Source organism: Saimiri boliviensis, chromosome 2 (genome assembly GCF_048565385.1).
Source record: "Saimiri boliviensis isolate mSaiBol1 chromosome 2, mSaiBol1.pri, whole genome shotgun sequence".
In the NCBI taxonomy this organism is placed as follows: domain Eukaryota; kingdom Metazoa; phylum Chordata; class Mammalia; order Primates; family Cebidae; genus Saimiri; species Saimiri boliviensis.
In genome coordinates this window covers 18,406,453-18,433,888 of record NC_133450.1, presented here as the reverse complement: position 1 = coordinate 18,433,888, position 27,436 = coordinate 18,406,453, and the positions used below count along the sequence as shown (strand labels likewise).

The 27,436-nt window shown below is 37.6% G+C and overlaps 1 long non-coding RNA gene across 1 annotated transcript; it reads left to right on the top strand.

Moving 5' to 3' along the window:
- The first annotated feature begins 291 nt into the window (after window positions 1-291).
- On the top strand, window positions 292-27,085 carry LOC104650799 (uncharacterized). The gene is made up of 2 exons (XR_744410.3): window positions 292-336; window positions 26,683-27,085. It is a non-coding gene; the product is annotated as an uncharacterized LOC104650799 (long non-coding RNA).
- The last annotated feature ends 351 nt before the right edge of the window (window positions 27,086-27,436 follow it).

Here is a 27,436-nt window from a genome sequence, read left to right as displayed (position 1 = left end):
CTTCCAAACTGCTTTGTGGATAGTATCTATTTTAGAATTTTTTATTTTTATTTTTATTTGATTTGTTTTGCTTTCTCCTTACTCTAATGCAGATTGCTTAACGGGGGCCTACACGGTACAGATTTAACTTCAAAAGTGTATTTAGATATACAATTTAAATATGATTTCCAGCGCGGGTCTGGCTGAGCTGTCCTTTCAATGTAAAACCTCCAGGAATGTCCGTCGTGTGCATGGCATGGGGGAGGTTTTATTGACAGTTTATGCGGGCAGGGGGAGGTAAGCTCATATAACCTTGTTCCTGACGGAGGTGTAGAAAGTCTGTAGCATGATGTAATGGTAAGCACTTGATGTTTTCTTCAGATTTTTCCTCATAAAATGAACAGTTCTTACTGGAAAACTGTTCCAGACAGATGTTCATAACTCTGGCCCTGATATTGCTTACCCTTGGTGTATGGTAGGTCTTTGAACATTCTTCACAGGGTGCCTTATTCAAGAGTCATGACTCTATCTGCAATATTTACATTCACATTACAATAAGACTATTTATGATGTGATGAGTTTTGACGTTACTCACAAGGTCTTCAAGTTAGAGAGTGATTAATATGTCGAGTTGTCTTTGAGCTATACACTTTTTTCTTAATATTTTCTTTTTAAATAGCATGAAATGCAATTACGAGACTAAATAAAACCATAAAACGTGAAAAGGTTAAAAATGAGCAGAAATATTTATCATTTCCAGATTATGATATATAAATATATCAGCAAATGTGTATGTGTATGTTCAAATAAATATTTTTAAAGTCGTGTAGATTTAGCTTAAAAATGACAAACATGAATATGAAAAAGGAAAAGACATTTAAGAAGACAAATTATTGGAAAAGAGTATCTCTTGATCTTCTATGAAATGTGTTTGTTTGTTTGTTTGTTTTGAGATGGAGTCTCACTCTGTCGCCCGGGCTGGAGTACAGTGGTATGATCTTGGCTCACTGCACCTTCCGTCTCTCATTTTCAAGTAATTCTCCTACCTCAGCCTTCAGAGTAGCTGGGATTACAGGCTTGTGCCACCATGCCAAGCTAGTTTTTGTATTTTTAGTAGAAAAGCGGTTTTACCATGTTGGCCAGGCTGGTCTTGCATTCCTGACCTCAAATGATCTGTCTGCGTTTGCCTCCCAAAGTGCTGAGATTACAGGTGTGAGCCACGACGCCTGGCCTGAAATAGGTTTTTTATGCAATTGTATTATACTCAGTGATAAAAAGAATATTCTGACTTGAACATATGCAGAGTCAGAACTGTGGAAAGGAGCTAACTGCAGGGCTATTGGTTGTATAGATTTGAAAATTACATGAATGGTTGTTGATTCCAGGGGCTTTAGTAAAGATTAGATTCAGACAGAAACACAGTTGAAATCAAGAGATAGGTTATCCATGGTTGAGCCTACACCAGTGAATACAGCAAACAGCAGCTTAAATTGCAAGACTGGAGTGAGTACCTGTAACTGGAAGCGTGAATGCAGGCTACTTGATTTCTAGTATGGTTGTTTAGACACTTCTGGAAGACTAATAAGAATTTCTTTTTCTTTTTCAGTTCAGGGGTACATGTGCAGGTTTATTACATAGGTAAACTCGTGTCATGGGGGTTTGATGTACAGATTATTTCATTACCCAGGTATTAAACCTACTAACTGTTAGTTATTTTTCGTGATCTTCTCCCTCTCCCACCCTCCACCTTCCAAAAGGTTTCAGTGTGTGTTGTTCCCCTCCATGTGTCCATGTGTTCTCATCACTTGGCTCCCACTTGTAAAGGAGCACATGTGGACGTGTGGTTTTGTTTTTCTGTTCCTGCATTCGTTTGCCAAAGATAATGGCCTCTAGTTCCAACCAAGTCCCTGCAAAGGACATAATCTTGTTCTTTGTTTGTAGCATATATTCCATGGTGTATATGTACCACATTTTCTTTATCTAGTCTATTATTGATGGACATTTAGGTTGGTTCCGTGTCTTTGCTCTTGTGAATACTGTCTGCAGCAAACGTACGAGTGCACGAGTACTTACAGGGCTTCTGTACTCACAATCAAATATAACCTCTGACTCCTTGAGTCTTTGGGAACATACTCAAGACAGAGGAGAATCAAGCAAAAGAAAAAAAAAAAAGAGAGAGAGAGAAAGGGTGGAAGGGGGACGAGGGTTATAAAACTAACTGTTGAGTACTATCCTCTCCAGTCAAATGACAGGACCATTCATATCCAAACCTCGGCATTGTACAATATCTCCATATAACAGACCTGCACATAGATCCATTGAATCTAAAATAAAAATTGAAATTACTTAAAGAAAATAAAAAGAGGGGAAGGGAAAGGGAGGGGGGAAGGGAAAAAGAAAGAATACACGGTGTGCAGCTTAGCATGGATCACACTACAAAGCTGGCAAATTTGTGTCATGTCACCCTCATAATACCCATGGACGCAGGTTCTGTTTTGGTTCTCAATTCCCTGATGACATCAGTGAGGTTCTAAAAGGTTAAGAGTGATGTTCATGCTACACACATAAAATGCTGTACCAGCTGGTCCATCAGAATCCAATGTTCACGTGCTGAACTTTCCTGGCAGCCTTTGACTTAAAACTGGAGGAGCACAAGGGAAGGTTCTGAAGAGAAAGTGGGTCTAAACGGTTGGCAGACTGCAGAGTTTGATAAAGAGAGCAGTTCAGCTTAATATCTCCAAGGTCATTGGGCAAGAGGGTGTTTACAAAGTTCTTCAAGGGAGGCAGCTGTGGCCAATAAAAAGGGAATTTCAGAGAGAATCATGGGAACCTGGGGGCTGTGAAAGATTAAAAGACAGAGGAGTCCCACAGAGAGAACTAATGAAAGACCATGAGCACAGTGGGAAGGCCAGGTAGCAAGGACCCTGCTCAGGGTTCAAGGTCAATAGAGTAATGATATGAGCAGCATCAGCGGTTCCTCACTTGTGACAAACCCCAGTAAGAGAAATGGCGTTTATTTCATCACCTAGAAAAACACTGTCCAAGGAACCTTAGTTATAAGGAAAATGTTCTGTATTTATGCTTCCTAATGCAGAAACCACTAGCCACATGTGTACCTGAAATGTGGCTAGCTCAATGGAGAATCTGACTTTTTAATGTAAATGTAAATGTAAATGTAAATGTAAATAGCCACATGGAGCTCGTGGCTACTGCGTTGGGCAGTGCAGACTAGAGCTGTGGGATTACAGGGAGAGGCAAAATATAGATTGGCCTATGACTGACATCAGACAGTAAGCCAGCATCGATATGAAAACGTAGACTGTGAGGCCTTTTAGGACCTTGTCAGGAACTGGGATTAGAGTTGAATAATATAGGCAAAGGAGCTATTTGAGGCATTTTTTTTTCTGCTCTCATTGAAAGCAAAGAAAATTCTTTTTTCTGTCTTATCAAGAAATGGCTTGATATATTCTCTTTCATGTATTTTCAAGCTTATTTTCCTCTTACCTTGCAAGCATAGTTACATCTCTCCCACACTAAAAACAACAAAAATACCAACAACGATGATAACAGAAATACTCTCCCGCCCTTCCTTTTTTCCCCAGCCACGTCTGTCCCCACCGCAACCTGCATATTGCCAAGGTCCCTAAAAAGGCACCACGTAGAAAGTCCTTTCACGTCTCTGTCCTTTATTCATTCTCAGCCGACTGATCATGATCCGTTTGCTAAAAATAGGCTCACATCACCGAAAATACTAATGTTGATAAATCCAAAGACACTCCTAAGTTTTAACCTTAATGGAATCGCCTGTCCACATTTGCCCATGTTAAACACTCCCAGAAAATCTTTTCTCCATTGGCTTCAATAACGTAATTCTCTCTGGGCCTTTGTGTGCATTCTGTTGGTCTCCGTGTTTCATCCTTTTTTCTTTGCCAATGTGGTTGTCTACTCTTAAATGATAAGGCTCTATAAGGCTCTTCTTAGAGCTTTTGTTTTCTCGCGCCAAAAATATTACCTGGTCCTTCTCACTCGTTAGAAAAATCTCTAACAATGCTATTACTTAATTTCATGTCACTCACTGGTCCAGGCCCTTCAAAGGTATAATTTATTCACTGTTGATGACAGGGTGGTAGTGGGTACTACTATTGTCCTCATTTTAAAGATAATACTGAGACTCAGAGAAGGTGAATAATTTGCTCAAGCCTGAACAGTTGCTAAGTTATGAGGATGAAGATTGAATTTAAGCACTGTAACTCTAGGGTCCATGTTCTTACCTTCTATACTGTGCTGTCTATATGATGACTTCATTTATTGCTCATTTCCTTTTTCTATAGCTATCATCAAAGCACATTGATTAGTCCCTGTGTGTCCTTCCTAATAACCCAACATGCAGCAAAAATGTTTTGGTGAGCATGTCTTCTGTCTGCCTGTGTGAACGTTCCAGTGCTTGCTCAAACTGAACAAGAATGAAATGGACCTATTCGCTCCCAACCCAATCCACCCTTCTGTGTCATGTTATAAGCATCACCAGCACCAGCTGCCTGAAAGCCCAGGTCAGGATTCAGATGTTCATTCTGGATCTTTTTTCATATTTCACACCACCTTATCTTTTGTGTCCACCATTTCTTCTCATAGTTCGGGGCTGTGTCATTTCTCAGTAGAATTACTCGCATGTACTTTGTTTGGCCAACATGTCTTAAGTGCACCCAAAGCCCTGAAAACACTCACTCATATATGCAATCTGGCCTTAAAATTCTGCTATCATTGTGTTTCAAAAATGCAAAATCGAAATAACATTTTTTTCTTATTTAAAAGTCCTTAAGCTTCCCATTCAACAATTTAAAAAATGCCCAAATGCTTCAGCACGGCAAGTGACCTTCACACATACCTTCCCTGCTTACCTGCCCAGCCTTGTCTCTCAACCCACACCTGGGTGTGGCCTCTTTAGCTTCCACCTTTAGCTCCCTAAAAACTGTGCTGCTTTGATCTCTTCCGTCTTCAAATGCCTAGAAGCACCTTTCCTCTCTCACACCAACCTCGTCTCATCCGGGACCCACTACGACTTTGTCTTCTGTGTTTCCCTCATGCCTCATATTTCAAAGCCTTAGCCATCATGTTTCAGTTATACAGTTCCCCTTTCCCTCACTACTTCAAGAAGAGGGATGGTGTAGCATTATTCCCCTCTTGCCACCACATTTTAGGGCTTGGATCCTCAATGAATGTTTGAAGAATGGCTGAATGAATGTCATTTCCCCTTCTTACATGAGCACACCACTTTGCCTGCATACAAGAATGGAGAGGAGTCTCCTGGAAATTGACAATAAGACATTTAGAATAGCTCCTCCACTCCGCCCCTTCTGTCAGCCCTGAAGCTCTCCTGTGTAGGCATGGTTTTTCTCACATTTTGGGGAGGGAAGTGCCACTCTGGAGATTCCTTCCCTTTGGTAAAATGCTGTTGGCAAGTCTCCGGGAGCAGCCAGGTGGGGCTCTGGGGAGAGGAAGGACCACACACAAGCAGCAACACTCAGAGATTTTCATTCCGGCTTTATCCTCCATTACTACACCCACTTCAAAAATGTCCTGAAGTCTGGCACTAGATTCTGAGACAGTTATGATAAAGCACATGGAAGCCCCAGAAAATGTATAATTTTGCCTGAAAAATACCACCTCTTCGCATTGTCTAAAGTACAGTGAGAGTTTAGAAGCTATTTTCTATACTTGGAAAAGATGTGGTAGGAAAAAGGTGGAGGCTGTGTTGATGTTAAAAAAAAATGTAAGACACATTCTGTTGCAAAAGTATTGCATAGCTCTTATGAACAAGGAAAGTAAAGTGATACAGTTACCTCATGAACCGATGCTCTTCCTGATTATTGAGTAGCAGCTATTGCCAAAGCATGCCTCCCTTTATGTGGACCACATACACATGACACCTACCCAGTAGTGCTACTTCTAATAATACCTACAATGAGAGCTAATATTATATTGTGCTTACTATTTACCAGTCATTGTTCTAAATACTTCACGTAACTAAGTGCTTAATCCATAACCCAATAAAGCAAACAATATATAAAGACCTTTCCAAAGAAATCATCTAATTTAGGAAGTTTTGAGTGTTTCTTATTTTATGAATGGCAAAAGTAAGGCCCAGAGTGGTCGCTTCCTCAAGGTTCCACAGCTCATGAATGTAAAAGCCAAAACTCCGGACCTCTGACCTCTATCTAGGGAGTCAAAAGAACTCCATGTTGTGAGGTTTTCAATACTGAAAATGCTGTTCTACTTTTGAGAACTCTCCTCATAGAGACTGAATCCCAAATTCTGAAGCCTTATGTGGACACAATTTTTTACCAATCCATTAATGTGTTACTCTTAGTTGCATAGTTGTGCATGACTACCATTTATATGTAATTATGCATAATTTAATTCACAAGTATACAATATCCCTTAAGCTGGCCCAAATAAAGGCAATCTGGTCCTAATATGAAATCATCACATACATAGCAAGTATCTCACTGTGCCTGTATTAGGCTCTGATTTTAAGAACAGAATGGGAATCCACTCTGTCACCCATTAGCCACTTACAAAGCTCCCCCACTGTGGCTGGTACTATGTTAGGGCCTAGCCAGAGAAATGGGAATAGCACCGCAGCCCTGCCTTCAAGTGTGTTTGGTGGCATGAAATAATCCATTTTCTGTTTCTTGACTGAGCAATATTTTCCATTGGTTGCCATTTTTTGTGCTTCTCAAATCATAAGGTTATTTTTCTTTGCTTTATGTTCATAAAAAGAAAAAGCCATACATACCCATCAAAAATTGGAAAGAAAGTGATAAAGAGTTGAGCAGATACAGGCATTAAGAAACTAATGGTGAAGAAATGAAAGAAAATAATTATGTATTACAAACAACTAACTACAAATATAGGAATTGTCTGGAGAAACCTAAAGGCAGTTGAAGAGTAAGAGAGTACACTGGGTCACACATGGGCCAGCTAGGTTCCTTTGGAGACAAATGTTTACAATGATGTCCAATTCCCACTTGGAAGATCAAGCCAAAACTGGTATGTATCATATCTCTGGAGAAATGTGAAAGGGCGACGTCTTTAGCACTTAAGCCAGGGAGCACCTGGGATAGTTCGCCGAATAACTGGATGTAACTTAACCAGAAAGAACTTTCAGCTTCTTTCTCAGAAGACCATTAAGAGAATCAGGCGTTATACTTTGAGAAATGTGACTATGCATCAAATCTACAACGTGAAGGAAGTCAAAGCATTTTGCGAAAGCAAAGATAATTGCAGGAAGGAGCACTGGAAATAGGATAAAATTAAATGAAAAAAAAAATGTTTTCCCAGGTGAATTTGTTTGTTTGCTCATTCTGATTAATGAGCATGCAAAAGATTAAACAAGTGTACTGTGGGCTTTGGTGAAGGATGAAAAAGGCTGAGGACTGCAGGAAAGCTGGGCACTCAGAGCAGAGGTAAGGCGAGAGGGAGGGAGATGCTTAGAAATGAAGACAAAACCACGTATAATAGAGGCTCAAAATCAATTACATATTTGAATTTTATATGCACATGAAAACAAACAACATGTCAGAGCTCTGTTGCCTGATCAGCTTTGGAAGCCTCGATTCTGAAATGGGCAAGGATTTTATGCTCTGCATTCAATTACTGAGTAGAACTCACCCTGACCTTCAAAACAAACAGGGTATTTCACTGAGATCCAGAGAGCAGAGAGGAAAGGCTCTCGAATCCCATCTGATATTACACGCGGGGTTCGGCTCTGTAATTCTCTCCACCAAACAAAAGAGCCAGCTGCTTGAGTGTCATCCCGAATCTGGAGTCCTTTCCAGCCAGAAGCCTCAGGGGAAAGAAAATTCTATATTAAAAAAATTAGTTTATTTTCTATGTAAATAGAATTCAGGTGAGAGGGAAAAGTCCCTTGTTTTTCATTTGTTTACAGACCCCTAACCAATTAAAATACGTAGGAATCATTTTCTAGTGGAATTCATATGAGAAAGTAGAGCAAAAGGATGCACTTCAGATATGGAAAATGAGAACAGAGGAAAAGGGTCTGAAAAGTAGAAGGGGGGAAAACAGAAGGAAAGAGGAGGAAAAAGAATAAAGAGGGAGGGGACAGAAGAGGAGGGGAATAAAAGAGAGGAGAACACTGGGAGAAAATTTTCTGTTTCTGCTGATATTTGACGTACATTATCAAACGTAGCCTCACAACCCTCTCTGAGATCAGTTGTGCAATTATACCCAGATTAGAGAGACGAAAGCAAAGCCTTGAGAAGTTTTGTAAGCCCAGTGTCTCATATTTAGCAAGAATTGGAGCCAGACCTCCACCCAGGTCTGCCTGACACCAAATCCCATGCTTGTAGGATCACCTTAGGATGTAGAGGGGGTGATATTCAAATTAGCTTCATCTACGTCCCCTCTACCTGAGATAGGGGTGTGGTTACCAAACATTGAACACGCATTATGCCCAAAGAAGTGGCTTTCCTAGTGGGGTAAAATTTGGAAAAATCCATTTTTGCCAAATATTTTATACACTATATGTGAATGAAGTAAAACATGATTAAAAACAAAATATCCTGTCTTTACCAAATCCCACTCAATTGACTATTTAGAAATAATCCAATCATTTGAATTCCAACAAAAAGAGATGAGAAATGCACAGGACCTAGAGGAAGCAAGACAAAGAAAAAAGAAATTTTTAGGGGAAAGAATATCACCTACTAACTGAAAATGGAAAACAGAAAAGACTACATTTCCAGTGGCTTCCTAGACAGGAGTCTATGTTTCCCACTATTTGAGAATGATTAATGAATTGACCTCCTGTGTGCCACTTTGAAAACACACCAAATGTGCTTAGTTTGGCAGAGTAGTAGAGGAAGCACTATTCACACACAATCAAAAAGGCTGCTGTTTGCCAGTAGCTATTAACTCGTGGCTATATCAACACTTGGGCTGTTAACAATAATCTCATCCAAGAGTCTATTCTTGTAGAACCTCCGGGGTTAAAGAAATATTTTATTGGCAGCACCCATAATCTTATAAGTAGCAATATGTTTTGACAAAATGAAGCCACATTATTCTCACCTAGTCTCGGGTTTACTTTCTTAGGAGAGCATTTGAGACTGAAAATAAAAAAAGCATCCCCAAACCTCTGTCTCTTTCCCCTGCCTTCTGCAAAGAAATAGGCTTTACACTCAAACCTTGATGTTCCAATTTCTTTTAAATTTTTCAGTACTCACAGTTTCTCTACGCTTATACCTTCTAGGCTTTTGAATCTAATCACCCTACATGGATGCATTTTTTTTTTAACCTATGTGCACAAGAACACTTCAAGATATGGATGTGGTCTCAAGATTACATCTATATTGTGATCAGCTACAGTTGAAGTATCTCCTCTTGCTGTCAAATGCCGACTCTTAGTTTTGGGAGGAACTATAAACCTCTCTCTACTTAAATTGAGAGCTTTTAGGTATTGAAATAGTGCCTATGGCAGGAAAAGAAAAAAAATTGGTGTAGTGGCAAACTAAATCTATAATAAGTAGAAAAAGTAGCCTAGAGCACACATAGAAAAGTACTACTGGGAGTTAATCATTTCTGTCTATTGAGTATAAATGCAGGAAGGTACGTGTTAGGAACAGACAGTAGTGAGTCCTTGGTGATAAGTTGTTATATGAACCTAGAAAATTGTAGACTCAATCTTATGATCTGTCTCCATAGTTCCATGTTCTACTTCTTGGGATTTTTGTTCCACAAATTTATTGAAGAAAAAATACCCACTGAATGTTTATAATTTGCTGAGAACTCTTCTAGATACTGGAGCCACAAAACAAGTTCCTTACCCTCAAGTTCCCTCCCCAGTTCATGTCTGGTGAGTGAAGGTAAGGGCACCATATGAATGAGTGAATTGAGAAGAGTGGGAAGACAGTACAAGTCCCCTGCACGGGAGAGGTGCAGGCAATGACAAGTTTGTATTTTATAAAGAATAGTCCCTCAGTATGGTTGTTGTTACCATCTTCATCCTTACATGTGGTTTGTGGCATAACATTGTCAGACCATTACCTTCCAGAAGACCTGCCTGCATGACCCCACTGTTATTTTACTGTAGGGGCTCCTCATGAATAAGTTTTTTTAATTAAAAAAAAAAAAAACAGAAGTACAAGTTCAGGGTAATGGTGTTGGTGGTCTAGTCCTTGTTCTACCCCATTAATTATCCATAGTAAAATTACTTAATTTCCACATGTATTTTTTTTTTCACTTTTCCAGTAAGTGAATTGTACATGATTCTCTTTAAGATTCACACACCTTATAATTACTTGATTCATCAAAGACAAGCTCATAAATTCACTTTTCTTCAAGTAATGCTTTTGCTGAACATTTACTATCTGTACAGTACTCATCAGATCTGTAGAACATAAAGTTGCATGTAAGATCTGCTCTTTTCCCTGATGTTGCTAAAAATCCAGTGGGAGAGATGGCAAATCCATGAAAGAGGTACAACCAAATTGGACTATGAGTACTTACATCAATGAAAGGAGTAATTAATTCTGATGGGAAAAATGGAAAATGTTTCCCAAATGTAGCACTTAAGTTGAATATTAGGTAGAAGTGCACCAGGCAAAAAACAAAACAAAAAAGACATGCTCAATTGATGGAAATTCCTGAGTAAAATATTTGGTGGGAAATTAACAATACCCAAAATTTACTGAGCATTTATTAAGTGCCAAAAGTTTCATATGTTTAACTCTTTTAAATCATTATCATATTTGTACAAGATAGGAACCAATATCTCCACCACAGAAATAAAATACCCAAGCAGAAGACAGGTTATCCAAGATAACAGAGCTAATAAAGATGGAAATTTGACCCCAAACAGTCTGAGTCCATCTGTACTTGAAACCCCTGGCTCATACACGTTCTAGGAACAGGAGGCAGTCTAATATGGCTAACACATAAAGTGGGAAATAGAGGAAGATAAAAGGAGAAGAGGATAATGAAGCCAGCCTAAGGGCCTTGAATGCTGTGGTAAGAAACATGGACATTATCATACAGTAGAGGAAATGGGTTGGGGATTAAAAAAAAAAAAAAAAAAAAAAAACTACAGTAAAAAAAAGATATGACAAGTGAAAGCCACAGAAATTGTCATTGCTAAGAAAACATAGGGACAACAGGGAGTGATGGAGACTGTAACGATAAAGAGGAACCTTACATTTGCAAGATTATGTGGGGACAGCAAATCAGTCCAAAGGGAGAAATGTCAACCTACCATTGCCAGTTGCTCTTTTTCAAGAAAAGCGGTAAATATCATAAGTTGATTCTACAAATTATTAAATATTAACCAATCAATAAAACTTTAGACCATGGACTGAACAAAACATGCCTGCTGGCACCCAGATTGAAATTGGGAGACATTTGTGCTTTTAAAAATCATGTCTTTTATTTTTTTTTTTTAACCTTGGAAGCAATGTAAGCTTATTAGTGTCTTAGGAAGATAAATCTAGTGCTATTATAGAAAGTTGAATTGAGAGGGAAGAGCCAGTGAGAGATTATTGCAGTAGGAAAAAAAAGATGACAAAGGTTTGAACTAGTGGCAGTGGGAAACGCAAGGCAGGCAAGGGTTTTCTGAGTATAATTGATCTATTAAATGTGGCTGGGGATGAGAAAGAATGTATCAACAGTAAGGCAGGACTGTCTAGCTCTGGTGATTAGAAGGAAGGTAATGTATTGATGGAGACATGAAACATAAAAGAAAGAGCACATATCTGGAGGAAAAGAGTAAGTTCAATTTGAGAAGTGTTGAAATAGGGTTTAGGAAGCATTTGAATGGTACCCAGCGCTTCTTGGTTTTTCTATTGAAAAGAATGCGCATTCATCAGATTAAGTCAGATCTGATCCACTGATCACAACTGCTTCCTAGAGAACGGTAAGAATTTAGAGCATTGATAAAAATGGTTTATTCTTGTGAGATTTAAGCACAAATTCAATTATCCACAAGAATTAGTAACAACAAAATTGCAAACAGTATTCCTTTTAAAGAACTTGCTCCTTGTCACTTTCCTTTGAGTTTTGATTATGATCTGCAGTTATCTGTCTCCATCACCATGGGCAGCAAATCTATCAAGGGAAATGGTGTTTGGTTTAGAACGTTTTTTTTAAATCATCTTTGAAACTTTGCTTGTGGCTTTGCATTCATTCTTCTATAGGTATACAATCAGGTTTCTATAAATTTACATTATTTAATAATCATAATGTACATTTAGTCAGTTATTAGCAACCGTAAAGCATTTGTTCCATTAATTCATTTTAAATGACTTTGTAATCCGATGTTGTATAACCATAGATCTAGATCTAAGAGACTGAATTAAATAATTTTTAGTTCCTTCTGATTTCTATGGATTTTGATTTGATGAATTATTAGGGAATTATTTATTTGATGAATTATTGGGGAAAAGGGGTGTGTGTGTGTGTGTGTGTGTGTGTGCGCGTGTAACCCACCCCCTCTTCTTTTAAACAAAGCTCATTCTAAAAAAAAAATTAGAGTGTGAGAGTCATATAAACGGAAGCATATATTGACAACAGTGTAAAATGAGTGGGTCATGTCTTCGGATGAGTATATACGTATACCTGTGTAAAGACACGTGTATTTTTGTTCATTCAACAAACATTTACAGTCGTCCCACTTGAAAGACATTGTGCTAGCTGGTGCAGAGAAACTCTAGGGAAAAGACAGTTTCTGGCAAGAAGCAACATACAATCTGAGGACACATACATAAATAATTTTAGTATGACACAAAAACTGCCAAAAGAGAAGCAGAAGGTCAATGTTATTAGAGGACTCCAATAATTACAAAGTTGATGAGCGACCAAAGAAAGTCTTGTTAACAAAGCATAGTCTTCTCTTATCTTTCTACCTTGCTGAGCTATTTCTTGTTAACTTAGCCAACCTAAACCCGTAAGACTTTTCTGAATCTTTAAACTTTTACACTTCAGCACAATTCCTTTTAAAGAAGCAACTCCAGCCTCTGATCAATAAAACTAGAAAAGGCCATTCTAAAATTAATTCTTAAATAATATCAGGCACTATGCTATGGAATGATATTACTATACTCAAGAGTGTTGGGGGAATATTTATTATTTTCTTAAATCTTCAATTTCAAGAACAGTTTGTGGCTCATAAAGTTTGTTCTTTAGAACTGCTACGTCACTCACGCTAACTGGTATATGGGAATCCTAACACACTCATAGATATTAATAGGATACCTTTTCTTCTTATGCTTCAAACTGCACTATATATGGCTGTAAAATTAACATTCAGCCATGACTACTTCAGCCTCCTTTTATAGCCCCATCATTAATAGAACTCAGTGTGCATAAGGCTGTTCCAAAAGTGGATGTCCTATGTGTGACACTTTATTCTTTTACTGAGATCAGATAGACACTTACTAGGAAGGCACTATTGGGAAGCTGGGCAGTGGCCGCAGTAGGGAGGAATCCTGTAATTTCATCTTGCCCTGCAGTTGCACGCAGTATACTCACCCTTAGACCATGTAGAGCAACATCTTCAGGAGTTGGCATTGTCCTATAAAATGGAAAGATGGTATGCTTTGCTTCCATGAAGAATAGACATGAGAGATTCTCAAATACCTTGAGATAATAAGATAACACACACACACATTTTTCAAAACAAAATATATTTCTACAGATGAGGCCACAAAGGGCATTTTAGGTGACTCTCTCAAGGTCACATAGTGGGTGGGTTAAAAACTTCAATTCAAATTTCAGGGATCCTGAGTCAAAACCTAGTGATCTTTTCTTATTCTTGTTCTTTCCGTATTTTATTAAATACGCAAATATTAACCTATTCGATCCTTATAAATGCCCAGTGGTGAACTGACTATTGGCATGGCAAGTGAGAAATGTTACTCACCCACTCTCCAGTGAAACTGGTGAAAATTATTTTTCAAGAAGACTGTTTACAATTCTCTGATGCAGAGAATTTTATTTCTATTTTGATATTAATAAGCAAAGAACCGAGGCACAGATGGTTAAGTAAACTGTATAAGGTTATGTGGAAAAGCTGAGATTTGAACTTGGTTGGTTGGTTCTGGAGCATATCCTCAGGGTGAGAATCGAGGGGTGACAGGCAGCATATTCCTAGTTATGTTATTCTAGAGGAAAAATTGTATACATGAAATATAATAGGTTTAGGAGTCAGTTACATGGAGGTGTCTAATCCCATAGATTGTATTACACTTGTGGATCTCTTTGGTTTGCTGGCATGATGTATAATTTTTTTTAAGGAGATACAACTTTTCTGATGGGAAACTTCACACGCAAAATACTTGGATTTCTAACTGCCTTGACTGATCAAGAACTCTGGCAAATCCTGAGCTCTCCTCATGAGTACATTGCAGCTTTCAGCTGGAGCAGAAGGGTAGCTGCACCACTTGGACGAATGTGCTCAGCAATGCGTGCTACCTGGCCTATACCATGGTATCCAAATGATTTCTGTAGGCCTTTAATTTCATGTCTTGTCCCACACCATAACGAGGCCTAAAGAAAGTGTATTCTGGAAGGAAGAGTTTTTTCCTGGTGGGGGTCAGGGAATTGGGCAGGGGAACTTTGGAGTCAGACTAGCCAGTGGAATACTACATCTTCCAGGCCGGGCGCGGTGGCTCAAGCCTGTAACCCCAGCACTTTGGGAGGCCGAGGCAGGTGGATCACGAGGTCGAGAGATCGAGACCATCCTGGTCAACATGGTGAAACCCCGTCTCTACTAAAAATACAAAAAATTAGCTGGGCATGGTGGTGCGTGCCTTTAATCCCACCTACTCAGGAGGCTGAGGCAGGAGAATTGCCTGAACCCAGGAGGCGGAGGTTGCGGTGAGCCGAGATCATGCCATTGCACTCCAGCCTGGGTAACAAGAGCGAAACTCTGTCTCAAAAAAAAAAAAAAGACACAGGCCAACTACATCTTCCACTTACTCCTTGCATGACCCTCAGCAAACTAAACCCTAACTTGAACAGATTCTGCAAAATTCAGTTTCATCCCCTATGAAATGAAAGGCTAACAGTATCTGGGTCACAGAATTGTGCCAGATAAAACACATTGCAGAGGGCCTGGCATATAGGAAATTTTTCATAAATAGTATTTAGCACTCCCTAAACATTATTAAGTACTTCATAATATTAGCTGCTACGCTGTTGTTGTATCTTTTGTAATCTTTGTGATGAAAGGGAAGTGTTTATGAAAATTCCTAAAAGCACATTATAATAAAATCATACACAATGAAAATATTGAGGCCTAGAATAAATGGATATGGAAAATCATTCAAAGTCGCTTTAGGTAGAGATGAGGAGGTGATTTAAGATTAATAATTTAAGTCATCATGGTGAAAGAAGATTAAAAGACAAGTAGATGAACTATCCAGTGATGATCAAGAGCTATAGAAATAAAAAGAAGAGAAAGCAAGCTTTTTGCAGAAGGAAAGAGCATGTGTATGTTGGAACAAAAATTTGGGGGAAGTTTACAGTGGAAAAAGAAAATAAATAAGGGAGAGGACAAAATTGTGACTAAATAAATAAAAGGAAACTCCCCCAAAAAGTGCAAAATCAATGAAACTAAAAATCAAAACCAAAAAGAGAAAAGCAGGAAGAAATACTATGTTTCCGTAAGTCTGCGGATTATGAGGAGTCATGAAAAGGAAAGAAGAGGTTTGGCACAAAACCTTGAAGGATAAATATGAGCACATCACAATTGAAAAGAAGATAATGAAAACAGATAATTAAAATGCAGAAGCGAGAGTTACAGCCTTTGGAACTCAAACTAAATAAACTTGTTTTATTGTGAGTCTGGAAATTGGGAAATAGTTGTACCGAGAGTAAGTATATCTGGAACTATCACATTAGCTGACAGGGCAGGTAAACATTTCAGAGGTGAATGAACTAACTCTGAGATGGATGATTATGGATGTGAATTGTGGGAAAAAAAGATTTGATTTTACGGCAAATGCTGCAGCCCCCTCTTCCTCTTAGATAATGGCACCGAGAAATACAAATGGATGGGTTACTTAAGGATATGTCTTCTTTCCTTAAAGAAGAAAAGTGGTTGCATTTAAAGGGAATGATAAGATTTACTTAGAAAAAAAATTGAGAGGACTAAAAATAAAGAAAACTAAGTAAAGGATATAAATGTATAGAACCAATCTGAAACAAATACAGAATTTAAAATGTTTATGAGTATATCTATGCAGAAGGGCTGAAAAAATTACTTCTAAAAGATGAGTCTCAGGACTGTGAGGACGTATGTGTAAGAACAAAAGAAAAGTTCAACTTTTCAAATCATTCATCTCTTCCTTAACAGCTGGATATACTGGAAAATATACTTGGAAGATCACCTCATTCCTACAGAACAGGAACATTATTTAAATACTAGAAGAAATATCCAAGGTGTGAAAAATGGTGTTCCTTTATCAGAACATCAGAGTCCAGGAGAGTGTTAAAGAGAGTTCTAGAGAAAGTGCTCTGAGAAGAGATGAAGCTCAAAGGATTCATAGCCTAAAGATATTTTCACTTTCAGATACTTTTAATGAGAGGAGTAGGGAGGAAACAAAGCGTGAGAACTTACGGCATAAATCAGAGAGCAAAATGAGGGCCATTTGTATTGATACAGTCAAAGTGAAAGACAGAAAACAAAGTACAGGAGGGCGGAAATGAAGGCGCATGCTACAAATGTCTTTCGGTATCCGTAGAGAGGAGAGGTTGATGGGTTCAGAGAACAAATGGACAGCAAAAATAAAACATATATGGAAAGAGAAACTGGATAACTAAACTGTTCCCATTTTAAGAAAAGGTCTTCAGAGAAAATTTTATGGCTTCCCAATAGAAAAGAAGCCAAAGATGAAAAATCCAGTGATTCAGTGTGAGACCGACCTCACTCCACAACCTGGAGACTGGATAATCAGTGTGTTGAAAAAGAGAGGTGTCCTCAGTCCCGGTGGTTTGACCCTAAACTGTGTATCTTATTTTGGCTAAAAAATCACGAGTAAAAGTGAAATAACTAACACAATAAAGAATCTTGTGATGGTATTTTTAAAGGACGTTTGGGGAGGTATCACTGTCCTGATAAAATTGGTTTTGCAGGAAAAAATGCTAGTCTGACAGGAGGCAGGTGGTGGCCCATGCAGTCCTGGGTCATAAGGTATTTAGGGGATTGTATTCTGGTATCATGACAAAGAACATAGCTAAGGCTATTTTATATCAATTAGGTCAAGAAAAACTTGCAAGGAGATGGTTTGTTAGATAATTTGGGAACACATATGAATATGTTATATATCAGCTCTAGAGCCATCACCACAGGAAGATGAAACATAAATTAAAAGGATAAGGGACCAAGGTGAAGCTGTTTGTTATGTACTGGTATGCGGCACCCTCAGATTTTTTTCCAAAGAAAAAACATGTCCGATTTGAAAGAAAGAAAATGTAAAGATGAAAAATACAGCAAAAGAGAGAAAGAGAGAGACTGAGAAGCCGGATGGATCCAGACATATCTCATGCAGCTGAGATCATCCCGGAAATAATGAAAACAAAAGAGATGAGGAGATTTAAAATATGTGACAAGCAAACAACGAAATATGCAGAAAAGTACAATACAATAAAAGGAAAGGAAAGAGACTTATGTTGAGACATCAGCAGGTGACAGACGATCTCTATACCTCTTATTCAAATTTCACAACGGAATTATAAAATATCTCATCATCTCCATTTTACACATTAGAGAATTGAGAATTAGACAGGTTAAGCAACTTAGCCAAGGTCACACAGTAAACAAATAGGGAGGTGAAATTCAATTTACTGTCTATCTTACTCATAAGCTTTTATCTACACACCATTGCCTTTCAAAACAAAGACATAAAAGTGAGAAATAAAGGGAAATACAATTATATTGAAGCTGTATAGTTGAAGGATGGGTGTATTGTCTGTAGAGCATAAGGCTGCAACAAATTTTTTAAAAAGAAGAAAGAAATGTTGGCATGATTTCCACTCACTTGTCAGTTAAAAGAGAATTCTCTGCAATATTATGCAAAGGTATGTCTGACCACGTGAGCACTCAGGAGCTGGGCTGTGTGTTAAATATCCATGCTAAAAGCATGAAGCTGCAATTTTGAATGAGAATTCCTGTTAAGAAAATATCCCTTTCTAAAATAATACATAATTAAAGCAGATTAAGTATTACTTGACTTCTCTTTCGCTGCTATTCAAATGTTATTGCATTGTGCATAATTAAACTAGCAGTTATCATTAAAGTGTTTCATTAGGAAGCTCTAGGTAGAACAGATTCGCTGTCTTCACTCAAAGTTCACTCTGGGGATTGTATACCTAGAAAATTTTCTTTCTTTGAGGAATCCTGGAAGAGCATATTGGCGGATTTATGTCAGGGAACAATACTTTTCTTTCCCCCACCCCGAAGAAACAGTATCTATACTTTGTCGGCAAAGGCACACTGTCTTTTTAATTTCCAGGAGTCCCACAATTGAGCAATGAAATTAATAAAATGAAAATTAGCATAGAATAAAATTTTAAGTATACTGTATTGAAAAAATTAACAAATATGTAAAGTTTGGGCACTACTTTTATATAAATTTTTATGCGTACCGAAGACGGCAGTTTGCATGGGACACATTAATGGATTACAGATCATGTTATTGTAGGTAGTATTTTTTCTGCATTTCCTGACTTTTTACAGTAAAAATACATGACTTCTTAAAATTTAACAGTGTGGATGCAAAAGAAATACCAATTTCAATTCACTCTTAGAAATTAAAATTGGGTTAATTATCACACTGACTCAGGTAAAGTTTAAGTGATTTTTCTAATACAGAATATTTATATGCCTAACCAGAATTTTAAAAAATTTAGACTTCAGTTTAAATTCTAAACAAACCTGTTGTAAACCAATTAAGATTATAAATAGTCGAATATAAATGAACAAAACTTTAAAAGTTTTGTAGAGTATGATTTTGGTTAGTAATAATAATAACAATTGCTCTATTTCCTGAGATTACTATAGGCCAGGCACTTTTCTAAGTGTTTTACATCACTTAGCATGTTTGAATAATCATGTGATACAGATATTGTAATCATTCTAGTTTTCACCAATGGAGGGGCTGAGGCAATGCTATAACTGTTTTAATAATATCCTTGAAAATTAATTTTAAGTTTACAAAAATAATACCTTGTGAATATGTTGAAATAAATCAGCCATGATTGATGTTTTCATAGATGATCTTAAAAATATTTTTATTGTCCATGTACATGTATGTTTATTGCAGCACTATTTACAATAGCAAAGACTTGTAACCCACCCAAATGCCCATCAATGATAGACTGGATGAAGAAAATGTGGCATATATTCACCATGGAATACTATGCTGCCATAAAAAAGGATGAATTCATGTCCTTTGCAGGGACATGGAAGAAACTGGAAGCCATCATTTTCAGCAAACACACACAGGAACAGAAAACCAAACACCACATGTTCTTACTCATAAGTGGCAGTTGAACCGTGAGAACAAATGGACTCAGGGAGGGGAACATCACACCCTGGGGCCTGTTGGTGGGTGGAGGGTGAGGAGAGGGAAAGCATTAGGACAGAAGCCTAATGCATATAGGACTTAAAACCTAGGTGACGGGTTGATGGGTGCAGGAAACCACCATGACACATGCACGCCTATGTAACAAACCTGCACATTCTGCACATGTATCCCAGAACTTAAATACAATAAAAAATACATACATACATACATACATAGAAAAAAAGTGAAAAAAATATTTTTTAATGTGCCTCTAAAGGAAGTTAGAAAATAATTCTCCTTTCTCTATTGAAATAAAATATTTTAGAGCGTTCATTGCTTCCAGTCCCCATTCTTCAAAACATGTGCATGGACCACCTGCGTTGGAATCCTCTGGAGAACAGCCCCAAATCCCAGAAGCTCAAAAGTCTGCATTGTTAAAATGCTTCCTAGCAATATTTACAACTGCTAAAATGTAATGACTTCAGAGTTTATATGGGAAATCAGAAGTTTTTTTTAAAAATCATGAATTTCTGATTTTCACTTTCCAGTTTGACTCAATTGCTTTCTTATGTGTCATTGGAAGTGAGATGTTCACAGCAATTTTTTTTGCCCCACATATTCTTAGTATTCCTCCCAGAATGCCAACGCCTCAACACTTCTTTCTCTACTTCCCTCTTTCTCCCTCCTACATTCTTGCAATTGCAGAGCAAATCGTGACTGAGGCAGGGAGTACATCTGCTGACTTGGGTCTAATATTTCAGTGTTTGAGTTTACTTTATAGCTTCCACATCCTATACCTAGTGGTCATCTACACAGTAGTGGAATCAAATATTCCCATGTAGGAAGATTTATTTGTTTCTTCAAAGGATACAGGAATCAAAAGGGATCCAGTCGGGAAGAGAAAAGGCCAGCTCCCCTCCTTCATGGAGCCAACATTCTGCTGGGAGAGACAAGAACAAATTCCATGAATGAATAGAAAAATAAATAAGTATAATAAAAGGTCAGAGAGTGATAAAATCCATGTAGAAAAATGTTGTAAGGGCACAATTACAGAGTGACAGATGGAGTAGAAGATGCTGGATTAGAAAGGAAAGGCCTTCCAGAGGAATTGGTATTGGAGCTGAAAGATGAATGAACTAGGAAAGTGAGCCAATCAGAAATCTGGGGAAGACTATTCCAGACAGAGAGCAGAGAAAGCACAAAGGCCTGAGGCAGGAGTGGGCTTGGCTTGTTCACAGAAAACATGAAGGTCAGTGGACATGGCTAGAGCAATACGCATAAGGAGGAGAGCCGGGTGGGATGAGCGTTAAGGTAAGCATTGCCTCTCACACGTGCCATTGTAACACATGGTGCTTGGACTTCATTCTGAGTATCACAGAGACCATTAGCAAGGGGGAGAAAGGGGGAGAAATTACCTAATTCACATTTGAAAATATCACTGTATCCAGTGTTTGGGGAATTATCAGAGCCACAGAAACCCGTCCACTCTATGTTCCAGTTCTGGCAAGAGAATATGGTGCTTAGCTGGCGTATTCACAGAATAGATGTTGAGACGTGGTCAGATTCTCTGTGTACATGTTTGCAGTATGCAGTTAGAGATCACTGGAGTTGCTAACAGATGAGGAAGGCAGAAGATAAAGAGGAGTCACAGATTTCTACAAGGTTTTGGGCCCAAGTAGGAAATGCTGACAGTCGGGACTGAGATGGGGAAGACAGGTTGCAGGAAGACTTAGGAGTTCTTCTTTCAATATGCTGAACTTGAGCCTCAGTCAAAGACAACAGCCAGTAGGTGGAGCAAGCCTGAACTCGGGGAGATGGGAGCAGAGATCCAAAGGACAGAGGCAAGGGCGTGTGGGTGGAATGCAGGTTCATGACTCCGAATGAGATCACGCAGGGAGGAGAGTACACACAAATAGAGAAGAGAAAGATACGTGGATTCATGTGGCTCCGTGCCCGGCAGAAAACTTGCTCAAGCCTGTTGCTCTGTGACAAAGGGTGTGGTTTTTTAACTGCCTGCAAGTCACAAACAGCAGTGATCTGACAATGGGCCATAATTGTAGAATATAATACATATGTTATTGTAAGCAAATTGGAGTATAAATGTTACCGGGTGATTGTCATATAGCCTCCTTGAACAGGCAATTATTTTCCTTTCTGTTGCAATAAAAATTTGCATGACTATATTAATGCCCCACTGTACAAGATTCATTTTTAGCAGTGAGCTTCAGTTTATCCTGAGAGGCAGGCAGGCTCACTTATAAAAACTGGTGGTACAGTTGGGAAGAAAAACTGCCCTTTTGAGTAAGTACTTTATAAAGGCAATTAAAGCAGAAAGATGTGTTTATGGGCTTTCACCCTTCAAAATGGCTATAGATCAAATTTATTAAAAATGTAATTTGAAAGAGAAGCTGGCAAGTAATAAAAATAAAAATGAAACTAATTTATCTTCAAAGTGTGTGGTGCTTTTAGCCCTAACCAGCCTAAAGACTTCGCTACCCAGCTAGAAGTAAGAATTGAAAACTCTCTTTCAATTCCAAAGCATTTTAAACTACAATGTGGCTGGTGTTTATACGGTCACATGATAGGTTACTCTAATAGTTCAGGACAGAAAATATAATTTGTATATTTCAGAAACTAAGTAGGAATAATATTTAGGGTCTACTTTTAAAAAACCAATACAGCAAAGATGGAATTTGATGATGTAAACAAATATACTGTTAAAACCCATGTATCCAAGAGGTTTAAAAATTCATTAATCTCACCTGTAACTTTCCTACTTGGCCTTTTCTCTACGCACTCACTTCCGATTCTTGAAAAACGTTTATATTACGATCAAAGAGAGGAAGGCAAGACAGCAGTATTAATTCACCCTAGATTGCTCAGTTTCAGGGTTCCTAAATAGTGGAGGAAAGCCCATTCCAGCTGTTGCCTCTCAAATAGAAGATGGATCTCTAGCTCCGACTTGTTGTGTATCAACTTGTATTCAAGAAGGTTTGACCTTAAAAATACAGACAGTGCTCAAACTAGAATAAGCACTAATTAAAGCAATTGTTGGGGGTCCTTCATGTTACCATTCCTACTGGAAGACCCACATCGATTTCTGGAACCCCACCGGTTACCCATAAGCAAGACTAAACCTGATCCTTAGGCAGAAGTTCCTAACCCCTACTCCCACCCTCAACTTTAAATCCACCATACTGAATGCCACACTGTGGAATGCAGCCAGTGTGGCTGCCAATTAAGACAGATGCAGAAGGCAAAAATAAGTGAATTAAGATGAACTCATCTGAAATGCATCACTATCTGAAGATACCAGCATGAGATTTAGTATACATGTATTAGGCTCCCAGCAGGATTTAGCTAGACAATTAGACTGCTTTCACATTCCACAGCTAACTTCCTCCACAGCAAATTGGCTCAATCAGGAACCTTCATTTGAAGGTGTGTTTAGAGGGTGTGGCAAATACTGGATAGCTGTCTTTTTGGGCAAAGGTGCATATCAAGAACCCCAGGGCGGGTAGGAGAAAAGCAGTTTCTTAGCCAGAAAAGAAAAAAAATCCGACCTTGCTAGTCTTCCCAGACTAGAGAACTGCAGTTCTGATTGGGCCTGAATTAAGTAGCTTAATGAAACTGTGTAATCGTCCTTGTGCTAAAAAATATGCCAATTTAAATGAGCTTCGCTTTCTGGATGAAGTTTCTAAGGTCAACACGAATCCTCTTACCTCTCCCACTGCCCCGTTAAAAAAAAAAAAAAAAATGTTTAAGTCAACACTTTTTTTCTGTTTTGCAAAGACACTTGCTCTTTTTTTAAACTGTTTTAAAAAGAAAATAAGGGAATATATTTTAGGTTTTGCAGGACACTATGAGATGCTGCGAAAATTCAAATGATAGTGTTTCAATCTTTTCCTACAAAATTACTTTCTAGAGGAATTCATCTTATTGTAAGAAGAAATGTATAACCCATTTTTCGTTCAAGAATAATATTCCAATGGATTGTTTTGTATAACAGAGAGTATTTCTGACAGCATTCAGACTACTTCAAAATCCTATAATGAAATGAATTGAAAGGACCTAACTTTGAATAAAGTCGTTTACCAGTAGGAAGGGACAGCTTACAGACAGTTTCATTGTATTCAAATAAAGAATGTTCTGCAGTGTTTGTGGGTAGAGAGGAAGAGTAGCGAGTGGAGGGAAAGGGTGATGAAATAAAGACAATGCATAGTCCCCACAGTGAGATTAGTTGAACTAACTGTGTAGACAAGAAGGACAATTCTGACTTTACATGGAGGCTCTGCCCATGCTGCCATCTCGGGATGAGCACTGTTCAGAAATGGAAATCCCCACGTTTCCTTTCTTGCCTCTTCCCCACATTCCTGTAAGATTACACTTCACCGTCAGAGCTAAAGAGTAGATCTTCATCTTCAATTCATTCAACACGAGAAGATTATTATTAATAGCACGCTGAGCAAATAATGATTTCAAAGAGTCCTTGTTATTATAGAAGCCTGCCTACAAGGTGATTTCAGAATAAGAAATGGGAAGTGTTTATTTTAGCAGAAATTTAATGTGCACTTGCCTTTCAAACTCTATAACATTATTGTAGTTAAAATAATTGAATGGCCGGGCGCAGTGGCTCAAGCCTGTAATCCCAGCACTTTGGGAGGCCGAGGCGGGTAGATCACGAGGTCAAGAGATCGAGACCATCCTGGTCAACATAGTGAAACCCCGTCTCTACTAAAAATACAAAAAATTAGCTGGGCATGGTGGTGCGTGCCTGTAATCCCAGCTACTCAGGAGGCTGAGGCAGGAGAATTGCCTGAACCCAGGAGGCGGAGGTTGCGGTGAGCCGAGATCGTGCCATTGCACTCCAGCCTGGGTAACAAGAGTGAAACTCCGTCTCAAAAAAATAAATAAATAAATAAATAAATAAATAAATAAATAAATAATTGAATGATGGTTAAATGTCTCCACTGATTGGATAACCTTGATACTAGCCTGAATTACCTAGTAAAAAAATTACTTTTAAAATCTAAGTAACTTTTATTATTAATTGTAATTGGAAAGCATTATTCAGTTAAAGTATTAATATATATAGGTCTTTAGTGATATTAATTTAGAAAAAAATAATGAAAGTTTTGCCTCTTCAACATTTACAGTCCAAACTACATGTAAATTAAATACTGTATTTTTATTTTTTACAGACCCACCCATACACACACACACACACACACACATACACACACAAACTCACACACATACATTCTCTGTGGTTTTCCTAGTTCAAGAATGTAATTATAATCATGCAACAAACAATAGTGGTTCTCCATTTGCCATGCTTATATTAAAATTAGAGGAGGGGCATTTTAAAAGCAACAAATACCACCCAAGTCACTATTCAGCTTCATATTTTTAGCTATAAAACTAGAAAATAAAATCAGAAGGTTTTATGAGATCGAATGATTTTCCATCTCTGGGCAAAGGAGAGGAATAACTGATTTGCTTTGTAAATATATTTCACCAATGTCTATATAGACTGTGACAGTTACCAACTGCACAAACTGTATCCTTTTAGAAATGTAGTAAATTTAAAGCTTTTTATGAGTCTGTGGGAGCCAAAGACATGGTAGCTGGAAAAATAACACCTTGAAAAGGAGTTTATTTTCACTTAAGTATCTGGCTAATAGTGCAAACTTCATCTTTGCCTGGAGGTGGTACATCTATGTTAATGAAGATGGGCTAATAATGTGTTCATATGAAATGGAATGGATCTTCTGTCTTAATTTGTGTACTATTTTCATATGAAGAATAAATGAGGACAAGATATTGATTGCTATAAATTTTGTACGTCATTTTAGTACAAATATGTCCAAACACATTTGAGATTAAATGGCAATTATATTTCTTAATTGAATGTCCTTTTCTCCTTATCTTTGATAGATATTATAGAAAAAGATGCAGATAGATCATAGATATGTAGATAATCTATGTGTCATAGATGTAGGAATAGCTGGATCATAGGTAGATAATGCATATATGTAGATAAATAGATTGTAAATCTACCCACCTATCTATAACTATACATAAGAAAAAGAAAAAGAGCAAGACCAAGGTCAGCAAATTTCTCTGTAAAGTCCCAGATAATTAATATTTAAGGCTTCACTGGCCATATGGTCTCTGTCATAACTACTCAAGTTTTTTTGTGTAGCAGCACAGAAGTCTTAAATAATATGTAAATGAATCAGTGCAGCTGTATCCAAATAAAATGTTATTTATGGACACTGAAAATTAATTCCATATAATTTTTATGTATAATAAAATATTATTTTTTTCAAATAATTTAAAAATATAAAAACTATTTTTCCCTTGAATTTCATACAGAAAGAGGCCTCAGGGCAGATTCGGCATGGGCTATAATTTGCAACTTTTAATATATGTAATAGTCAATTGTTATTTTTAATCTCAAAGAATCCCATGACTCTTTGTAAAGCTGTCATCTCATTCTGATTTACAAATCTCTCCAGAGTATATATGAACTCTACACAAGAAAGTGAAAGTTAGTTTTGAAGCAGACTTTTTAAAAGAAAATACAATCTTATTGCACAAAATGGAACACTGCCAAAACAGAAAAACTCACACCTCTACTTTAAAAGAAAGTGCAAAGCAAAACTACATCTCAGCTAAATGTTTCATTATAGGATAAGTTAAGAAGTATAATTAGTCAAAATAAGATCCCAGTATGTTCACAGTATTGCAGACACAAGTACAATATTAATTTTCACATTATATTTTATATGCAAACAAATTGAGTTTGTAAAAAAAAAAGTGTTGCTTTCCTTACTTTGTCAGATTTCATTTACCAATTAGGTCCCTGATAGAGTATAGTCAATGGAAATAGTTCTCTCTTCCATTCAATTACAATTCCTAATCAGTTGAATTTGTCACGTGGTTCTTTCAAGAGAGTGCTATAAATACTGCTTCCTATCCAGTCTTGATATTCAAAATGTTACTAATCTTTGTTTGTTTTTGATGAACTGGTTGAGGCATTTCTGTTAAAGACTTAGACTTGAGAACTGAGCACTAGAGCCAACATTTAAAGTGTTTCTCTCATTTCTTTCTTTGTCACTAGGAATTAAGAATGTTTCAATGAAATATACAGCCCCTTTCTGGAATCTACTTGTTCTGCTACCACTATGGATATACCGACCTTCCTGTGCCTTTCAGGGACATGGGTAGCAGAAGAGTTTCAGACTCCCCCCAAAACAAAACAAAAACTGAACAATAAACAACCACCAAAAAAAAAAAAAAAAACACAAGAAAAATGATGGAGGTACTCTTTCACCCTTGCCTGCTTTCTCCTGCTACCAAAACAAACAACAAAAACTACCTTTTCTCATTGGATCATGATGCTAAAATTCTGTTGCAAATTTGTAAAAGAAAAGAAGTGGAAATCTACTTAAGAACTCCTGTAAACCATTGTGTACAAAACAACCACTTTGGTTCTCATTAAAAAGTGTTATCTGTCTCTTTGACTCTGTAAGCTAAGTATTAATCCATCTTTAAAAGAGAAGAAAGTGAAGATCATAGATGACAAATCTTGCTTTCTCCGAAGTATCTTTGAATCTTTACATTTGCCATCACAAGTTCTCAGATTGATTAACTATTGTTTATTTCCAAAGAAATCCGGCATGACTTATGAAGACGTATATATAGCAACATAAATATGAATGAGATAAGACAACAAGACTAAGGGAAACTGAAATTGTGTAAATATTGAAAGTAGTAAGCATCTGACAGCCATTTTGTCTGTAATAGGTTACATTTAAATTTGCCAGTGAAACCAGCCTCTTCATGGGGATTTTCTGCTTGTACTGATGAGCCAA